The sequence below is a fragment of the Abrus precatorius genome, unplaced genomic scaffold (assembly GCF_003935025.1).
Source record: "Abrus precatorius isolate BTA unplaced genomic scaffold, Abrus_2018 Scaffold11, whole genome shotgun sequence".
Classification (NCBI taxonomy): Eukaryota; Viridiplantae; Streptophyta; class Magnoliopsida; order Fabales; family Fabaceae; genus Abrus; species Abrus precatorius.
In genome coordinates, this window is record NW_020874303.1 from 16400032 (window position 1) to 16409583 (window position 9552).

Below are 9552 nucleotides of genomic sequence, written 5' to 3' on the forward strand. Positions count from 1 at the left end.
AACAAATAGTTAATATTTTTATAATAACTAAATTATGATGTTTTATTTCAATGAAACTACAATAATTTATCAAATACTAAATTAATATTAATTAATAATTTCTATATGATTAATAATTTAATATCATAAGAAAGAAAAAAAAAATGTGCCCATGCATTGTCACCATACACTCCACGCTTGTCGTCCTCATTGACCATGATTTCGTTTACGTGACTCAATAAAAAAGTATGATATTTTTTTATACCACATCATGTAAAAAAGACATGATAAAAACATAGGTTTTAGCACAATTATTTTCCACGCATGATATAAAAAAATCATATTGATTTATTTAACTATCATGCACGTAATAATATGACATGTATTTATCAAAATATTACATACATATATGAAATGACACCAAATATTAAAATTAACAAAATACTAAATTTAATATTTTTTATAATCATTAAATTTTATTAATCTAATTATTAAATTATAATATATATTTTTAATAATTATGAATAATCCTATTTGAGATTATTGTGACAACATTAAAAATACGTGGTCTAATAAAGATATATACCTACAATTTAAATAATAGTGTGATAAATTATTAATTAATATTTAAATTATATAAAATTTTATAATTTTAATAAATATTATTAGAACTTTACTTGTAATTTCAATGATCGATAAAATTTAATTTTCGTAAAAAAATATTATTTTACTAAGTTTGATATTTAATATTATTTTATCCATATATGTGTACTCATTGTTATTTTGGGCTTATAAATGGACCATAAATTATATAGAATGGTGAGAAACAAAATATGAATTAAATTTTTTTTTCATTTTCTGTTCTGTATTTTTAAATTTTTCTTTAATTCAATTTATTATTATTTTTGTTCAGTAATCACATGACAAGAAAATAAGACATTATTGCAAAAGAGAAGAAAAAAAAATTGCTAAATTGGATTGTGCAGTGAATGGGGGTGGGCCTAGTTTGATCACTGTGACCCAATGTATGCTGTGTTAGGGATGGTAATGGGTAGGGTATGGGTAGGGTACTACAGTACCCATCCCCATACCCGCGTTTTAAAAAAATACCCGTACCCAGACCCATACCCGCGTGGGTATGAACATTAATCCCCGTACCCGTACCCTCTGGGTACTCGCATACCCGTCTTGTACCCATTACCCGCGTTTGTTTGAAAAAAAAAATATTTATAAAGAAAAATATGTTTATATAATTTCACATAAGTAGCATAATAATACAAAAATTTAATATGTAGTTGTCGAATAAGGTACAAATATAGATAAAAAAACAAATATTCAAAGATCATAAATGTTAAATGTATCTTAATATAATAATTTTTTAAACTAAAATTCTTAGAAACAATAAGTAAAACTAAACACACAAGTTATTTGTCAGTGATAATCCTATCTTGTGTGAGATTTGATTGATTGGTAATGTCAGAACAACAACGAAATAGATCTGTACAATAGTTGTCCTTTCGTGTGGGATCACTTAGTAACCTCTTGTGACGGCATTAACAACTAACTCTAATGAATAACATTTCATAGTTATTAAGTTTTAGTGAGACAGACATTGAGAATGAGAATAGAGTTAGAGTAGCGAAGTTCAATACTAACAATAGAAAGTTGATACATAAAATATTTTTTTTAACTTTTGAATTTGAAATTGTAAGAAAAATAATAGATTTAATTAAAATAATATAATATAATTAATATATATATATATATATATATATATATATCAATACTAGTATTTTTTAATTCATATACTATACGAAAGTATTTTATCAAAAATATAAATTTTTGAAAAATTATTTTAGTGAATTAAATATTTATAATGTATATAAATTTAAAAAAAAATTTGAATAAAAGATAAATAGTTACAATAAAATTTTATAATAAAGAAATATACGTGTATATTAAAAAATTTTACTTTTTTATCTTAAAAAAATTAACAATAATTTTTTATATTTATATCTTTTCAAAAACTTCTTTGAATGTGAATAAATAGTAAGAATAATATTATTTAGATTCAATAGATTATAGTTGTGTTTGTAATACATATGTTGCATAGAAAAGTATTATTTTAAATTAAAATATGAAAATAAAATTTAAATATTATTAATAAATAATAAGTTTACGGTAATAGTAGGTGATTGTAAAATTTATAAAATATTTATAATATATTTATTATTTATCATTCACTTTATGATTTAAACATCAATATGATTTTATTAACAAAAATATTTGTGTAAAAAATATTTTATGTGTGTCATATATAAATAATATTTTAAAAAAAAGTCAATCTCATATTAACTATGTAATAATTAAATTGTGTTAACCTAATTAAATGATATAAAATAGTAAATAAATTTTCTATTAAAAATATAAACCAAAATAAATTTTTTGGTTTACTTTATTATTAAATATATTTTTATATTAATCTTATATAACTTCACGTAAGTAATATAATAATACAAAAATTCAATTCATAATTGTAGAATAAAGTTTAAGCATATATATATATATATATGCGGGTATGGGGCGGGGTGGGTACTTAGATACCCATACCCGCACCCATCCCCATTAAAATTTGCGAGTTTTTACCCACACCCATACCTGTACCCGTATAGCGGGTAAATACCCTACCCATTGTGAGTAAATTTTGCGGGTGCCTATCGGGTATTTTACCCATTGCCATCCCTATGCTGTGTGCACCTCTAGTGGAGGAAACCCTGTGGAGTTTTTCTCTCATTTGGTCGCCTGATTAAATATTTTTAAGTAGTCGTAGAGATACTTGTCAATTCAATAGTGTTTGATCGATGATCATCATCAAGATCAACTATATATATCACACCAATTTTATTTTTAATATTTAAGTAAATTTTTAACTAATCTTGACTACTATAGAATGGACTTTACATTTTTTAAATGAATTTTAAAATTCAATTAAACTGCTATGGAATAATTATACATAGAATTTGTCACATAAACTAAAACACATATTGTAACACTTTTTAGGATGGATTAGAGTGTCAATCACAGTTGGGTTTTACTTTCTCATTCACCTAAAACTTTAAGCATAACATTAGAGTTAAAAGTATAAAGGAGTCACACACATTTATTAAAGAAGAGCGTTCATTAATTATTCATGAGTAAAGTCACCACATTGACACTCTCCTTTACAAACTGCATCAAGAGTACTTACGTGGTCAATTGATGCCTCGAAAATCTGATAATTTTCATCTAGTTAGTTTATTTAAATGTTGAGTACTCATCGTACCAAAATTCTATCTACGTGTTTAATCTTCGATTGGATAGAACTTAGCATATGTTTGACAAGAAGCAATTATTATTTTTCTATTGGCATGCTTAAACATCCATGTTAATAGAAAATCAAACACACTCTAATCTTTCGGAAACACACACACTTGAGCAGGATAATTAACTATTTCATTTATTCTTTTTAGTTCGACTACTTGTCACTTGGTTTGAGTTATCATCACATCATAGATTGTTTAGGGATCTTTATTTCCTTCACAAATTCTTTAGAGAATTGTTTATAACACTAAAAAAATGTCATACATTAACTGGAAAAGAAAATAGATATTAAGATTGTTTTTTTGTTAATATACATTTTATCTAATAAAAAATAAATTATAAGCAAACACGTTATTGGTCTACATATTATTAATATGAAGTATTATATTAGTAATATATATGAAAATAATGATACATAAAAGCCTATATCAAATTTTTTCTTAACAAAATTATCTATTGATATTATGTTTTACGCTGGTGTAAACTCACAATGTTAATATCAAGAGTTTAACTTTCAATAGACAACTTCTATACCAAAAAGGACAATCTCAATACCTAATAATAAATATATGATCCTTTTTTTATTTGTTGCAAGTGAATGTTAAACCCTCTTGCATTTCAGCCACTAGGTTAAGATTGTAAGTTGTAATGACTCTGCATTCCCCACCATTTCCCCTCCACATTGCATGCCTTAACTTAAGAGCAAAGAACAAAAAGATGGAATGGAATGGACAAGGTGTGGTCAACTTATGCAATAATCTTTTGCTAATACACACACATATATGTTCCATTTTTTCTTACTGTATTTTTGAAGATTTTCATTGATATTGATAGTGCTTCTAAAACCGGTTTGGTGGAATAGTATGAAAGGACACCTGAACGAATAAGATTAATTGAATTATAATGGTTATAAGATAATACCGAAAAGACAATAAAATAGTAAATTAACGTGTAACTGTCTCTGGAAGATAATTTTAGGTGCTTGATGTCATCAGGCTCTCAATTTCTTCAAAAGCTTGTGTACATCAACATACAGAGAAAATTGTAATGAAAAGAGACTTCACCTACTGCGGATAAGAAATTTACCGAGCCGCCCATTCTCTATAAGAAGATTAGGCTGGGAATTCAACATTAAAGATTAGGTACCAAATGTACGATGAGATTGAAAAGTAATATACTACATGCTTTCTTTTTGAGTGAATATTTCATAATACCTTTTGCGATTTTCTTACAATAAATAAAAGAATAAATAATCAGAACTAAGAAAAGTAATTAAATTATTTATATTTTTTATAAATATAAAATTTATTTTAAAAATATTCATGATATTAAATAGTGTAGTTAATAATTTATATATTTAAGGACACTAATAAAAAAAATATAAAAAAAATTAAGTAATTAATATATTTTAAAACTATCATTTATTTCTTATAATAAAAACTAAAAAAAAAATTATTTTGTTTATAAGAAGAACCGGAGAGTGTATAATGATAGAAGTCCCACATCGGTGGGTACTCATATTTTGGACCTCCTTTGGCTTATAAAAGGAGGCTTAAGGGTCCCTTAAGCATCATCCCAAAAAATCCTCTCTTTCCCTCTCATTTTGTATTACATCGAGCTTGTACTTGGTAGTAATAGTTTCCTATTTGAAGGAGTAAATTTTAGAGTAAGTAGTAGTGTAATTTTTTCTTCTGTGATAATTTTATATTATCTTTATTGGCTCTTATTTTTCATCTCTTTATTTTAGTTGTGTGTTATTATACTGGTACTCTGGTCCTAACAGTGGTATCAGAGCTTCTAGGTTGTTTATATTATTCCGCTATAGTGTACATTGGTATAGTGCTAGAGGAAATTCTTAGTATGCTCTGTGGTTGCAGTATTGTCTGATCTGCCACATCAGAAAAGAATTATTCTTGTTACTGGGTATACAATTTTTTGGTAGTGTAAAAGTGCATATATAGTGTGTATTTATTCACAGTCTACCATTATTATTGTTCTAGTAGGTAGTATTATTCACAATGAAAGTTACATAAGTCGGTATAATTAAGAGAAAAATTATGGCAGCAAAATATGAGATAGAGAAATTTCATGGGAGTAATTTCTCCTTGTGGAAATTGAAGATAAGAGCAATTTTGAGGAAAGACAATTGTCTTGATGCAATTGAAGGCAGACCTGCAGATATTTCAGAAGAAAAATAGAGAGAAATGGATAACAATGCTGTTGCCAATTTGCACTTAGCATTGGCTGATTTAGTGTTATCTAGTGTTGCAGAGAAGAAGACTGCAAAGGAGATTTGGGACACACTGATCAAGTTGTACGAGGTCAAGTCACTTCACACCAAAATATTCTTGAAGAGGAAACTCTACACTCTTTGAATGAGTGAGTTCACATCAGTAACGGACCACATCAACAATCTGAATACGCTGTTTGCTCATCTTACAGCCGCAAATTTCAACATAGAAGAAAATGAACGTGCGAAGCTTCTCCTCCAGAGTTTACCAGATTCATATGATCAACTCATCATCAATATAACAAATAACAACATTATCGGTCGTCTATCCTTTGATGATGTTGTTGGAGCAGTTCTTGAAGAAGAATCCAGGCGAAAGAATAAGGAAGATAGACTGGAAAATTCTAAACAGGCAGAAGCATTGACGATGATGAGAGGAAGATCAATGGAACGTGGTTCCAATGGGAGCCAGAATCATGGTAGATCAAAATCTCAGAGAAGGAAGAACCTCAAATGCTACAACTGTGGCAAGAGAGGGCACGTGAAGAAAGATTGTTGGAACAAGAAGAGTGGAGGAGGGAAGAATATTGAAGCATCAACCTCTCAAGGTTGTGTTGCAAGTACCTCAGATGATGGTGAAATCTTATATAGTGAAGCAGTAAATTCTAGAGGTGGAAGACAACTTCATGAATGTTGGATATTGGATTTAGGTGCAACCTGGCACATGACTCCATGTCGAGACTGGTTTTACAATTATGAACCTATCTCGGGAGGATCCGTGTTCATGGGAAATGATCATGCCCTAGAAATTGCTGGAATTGGTACTGTCAAATTAAAAATGCATGATGGTACTGTTCGTACAATTCAAGGAGTACGACATGTGAAAGGTTTGAAAAAGAATCTATTGTCCATTGGGCAATTGGATAACCTCAATTGCAAGATCCATATTGAAGGTGGAATCTTGAAAGTGGTTAAAGGCAACTTGGTGGTGATGAAAGCAAAAAAGCTCACAACTAATTTATACATGCTTTTGGGAGATACGTTGCAAGAAGCAGATGCATCAGTTGCAATTAGTCAAGAAGAAGAAACAATGATGTGGCATCGTAGACTTGGTCATATGTCAGAACGAGGCCTGAAAATTCTAGCAGAACGTAATCTCTTACCAAGGCTCAAAATGGTAACCTTACCATTTTGTGAGCACTTTGTGACAAGTAAGCAGCATAGATTGAAGTTTGGTAACGTGACTACAAGAAACAGACACATACTGGACTTGATTCATTCTGATGTATGGGAATCACCAGAAGTATCTATTGGAGGAGCAAAATATTTTGTATCATTCATTGATGATCACTCAAGGAGATTATGGGTGTACCCAATCAAGAAGAAGTCAGATGTGTTTCCAGTGTTCAAGGAATTCAAAGCACTAGTAAAACTTGAAACTGGGAAAAGAATTAAGTGCTTAAGGACAGACAATGGAGGAGAATATGTAGATGGTGATTTTCTGGCATTTTGCAAGTAAGAGGGTATTTCAAGGCAATTCACAGTGCCTCATACACCTCAGCAGAATGGTGTAGTAGAGCGGATGAACAAAACTCTTCTAGAAAGAACAAGAGCTATGCTAAGAACAGCAGGAGTGGCTAAATCTTTCTGGGCAGAAGCAGTGAAAATTGTCTATTATGTAATAAACCGATCACCATCAACAACAATTGGTTTGAAGACACCAATGGAGATATGGAATGGAAAGCCACCTAATTATTCTTCATTACATGTGTTTGGATGTCCTGTGTACGTGATGTACAATTCCCAAGAAAGAACAAAACGGGATCCAAAATCCAGGAAATGTATATTCTTGGGTTATGCTGACAATGTTAAGGGGTATCGCTTGTGGGATCCCACTGCCCGCAAAGTTGTTGTTAGCAGAGATGTAGTCTTTGCAGAAAATAAACTGCAAAAGGAGCAGAAAGATGACAGTACTACCAAAGACACTACTTCAGTAGTGATAGAAAGGAAGGCTAAAGAAGATGACAACTCTGAAGCAGAACAAGAGCACGGAGAACAAGAACCAAATGATGCTAATGATGGAGAAACTCAACAAACAAGACATGAGATAAGGAGACCATCTTGGCACTCAGACTATGTGATGGCAAGCCACGATGCATATTGTCTTCTAACAGATGAAGGAGAACCATCAACCTTTCAAGAGGCTGTGAGCACTTCAGATGCTTCTCTGTGGATGGCAGCAATGCAAGAAGAAATGGAAGCCTTACATAGAAACAAGACAAGGAAACTTGTAACACTTCCAGAAGGTCGAAAAGCCATTAGAAACAAATGGGTTTACAAAATAAAACGAGATAGTAATGATCAAGTGGAGTGGTATCGTGCAAGATTAGTGGTTAAAGGATATGCTAAGAAAGAAGACATTGATTTCAACGAGATATTCTCTCCAGTAGTCCGATTAACCACAATCAGAATTGTTCTGACAATGTGTGTTGCATTTGATTTACATCTTGAGCAACTGGATGTAAAGACTACTTTTCTTCATGGTGAACTTGAAGAAGAAATATATATGCTCCAACCAGAAGGTTTTGAAGAACAAGGAAAGGAAGACTTGGTTTGCAGGTTGACCAAATCTCTGTACGGTTTAAAACAGGCGCCAAGGTGTTGGTACAAGAGATTTGATTCCTTCATTATTAGCCTCAGATACAACAGATTGAATTCAGACCATTGTACGTATTACAAGAGGTTTGGTGATAATGATTTCATTATTTTGTTGTTGTATGTGGATGATATGCTGGTGGTAGGCCCCAGCAAAGATCGAATCCAAGAATTGAAGGCACAATTAGCTAGGGAGTTTGATATGAAGGACTTGGGGACCAGCAAACAAGATTTTAGGGATGCAAATACACCAAGACAAAAAAAGATAGGAAGGCTCTCTCAAAAGAATTATCTTCGTAAAGTCTTACGGCGCTTCAATATGCAAGACTGTAAGCCAATCTCTACCCCACTTCCTGTCAGTTATAAATTATCCTCAAGTATGTGTCCTAGCAATGAAGCGGAGATGATGGAAATGTCTCGAGTACCGTATGCATCAGCGGTGGGAAGTCTTATGTATACCATGATTTGTATTAGACCAGACATTGCACAAGCAGTGGGAGCAGTCAGTAGGTACATGGCAGATCCTGGTAGAGAGCATTGGAATGTTGTAAAGAGGATCCTTAGATACATAAAAGGAACCTCTAATGTTGCATAATGTTTTGAAGGATCAGAATTTATTGTGAAAGGCTATGTTGATTCAGATTTTGCAGGAGATCTGGATAAAAGAAAATTTACTACTGGTTATGTGTTTACACTTGCTAGAGGGGCAGTAAGCTGGTTATCTAAGTTGCAGACTGTTGTGGCTTTGTCTACTACAGAAGCTGAATACATGGCAGCTACTGAGACATGCAAGGAAGCAATCTGGATTTAAAGGCTATTGGAGGAACTTGGGCACAAACAGCAGACTACTACTGTGTATTGTGACAGTCAAAGTGTTTTACATATTGCAAAGAATTCAGCCTTTCATTCCAGAACAAAGCACATAGGTATACAATACCACTTTGTTCGTGAAGTAGTAGAGGAAGGTAGAGTGGATATGCAAAAGATTCACACCAAAGACAACATAGCAGACATAATGACAAAGCCAGTGAATAATGACAAGTTTACATGGTGTCGATCCTTGTATGGCTTATTAGGAATATAAGCAACATATAATTATAATGTGTGAAGATATGATTAACTTAATCATAATCTTTAAGTGGGAGAATGATAGAAGTCCTACATCGGTGGGTACTCATATTTTGGACCTCCTTTGGCTTATAAAAGGAGGCTTAAGGGTCCCTTAAGCATCATCCCAAAAAATCCTCTCTTTCCCTCTGATTTTGTATTACACCGAGGTTGTACTTGGTAGTAATAGTCTCCTATTTGAAGGAGTAAATTTTAGAGTG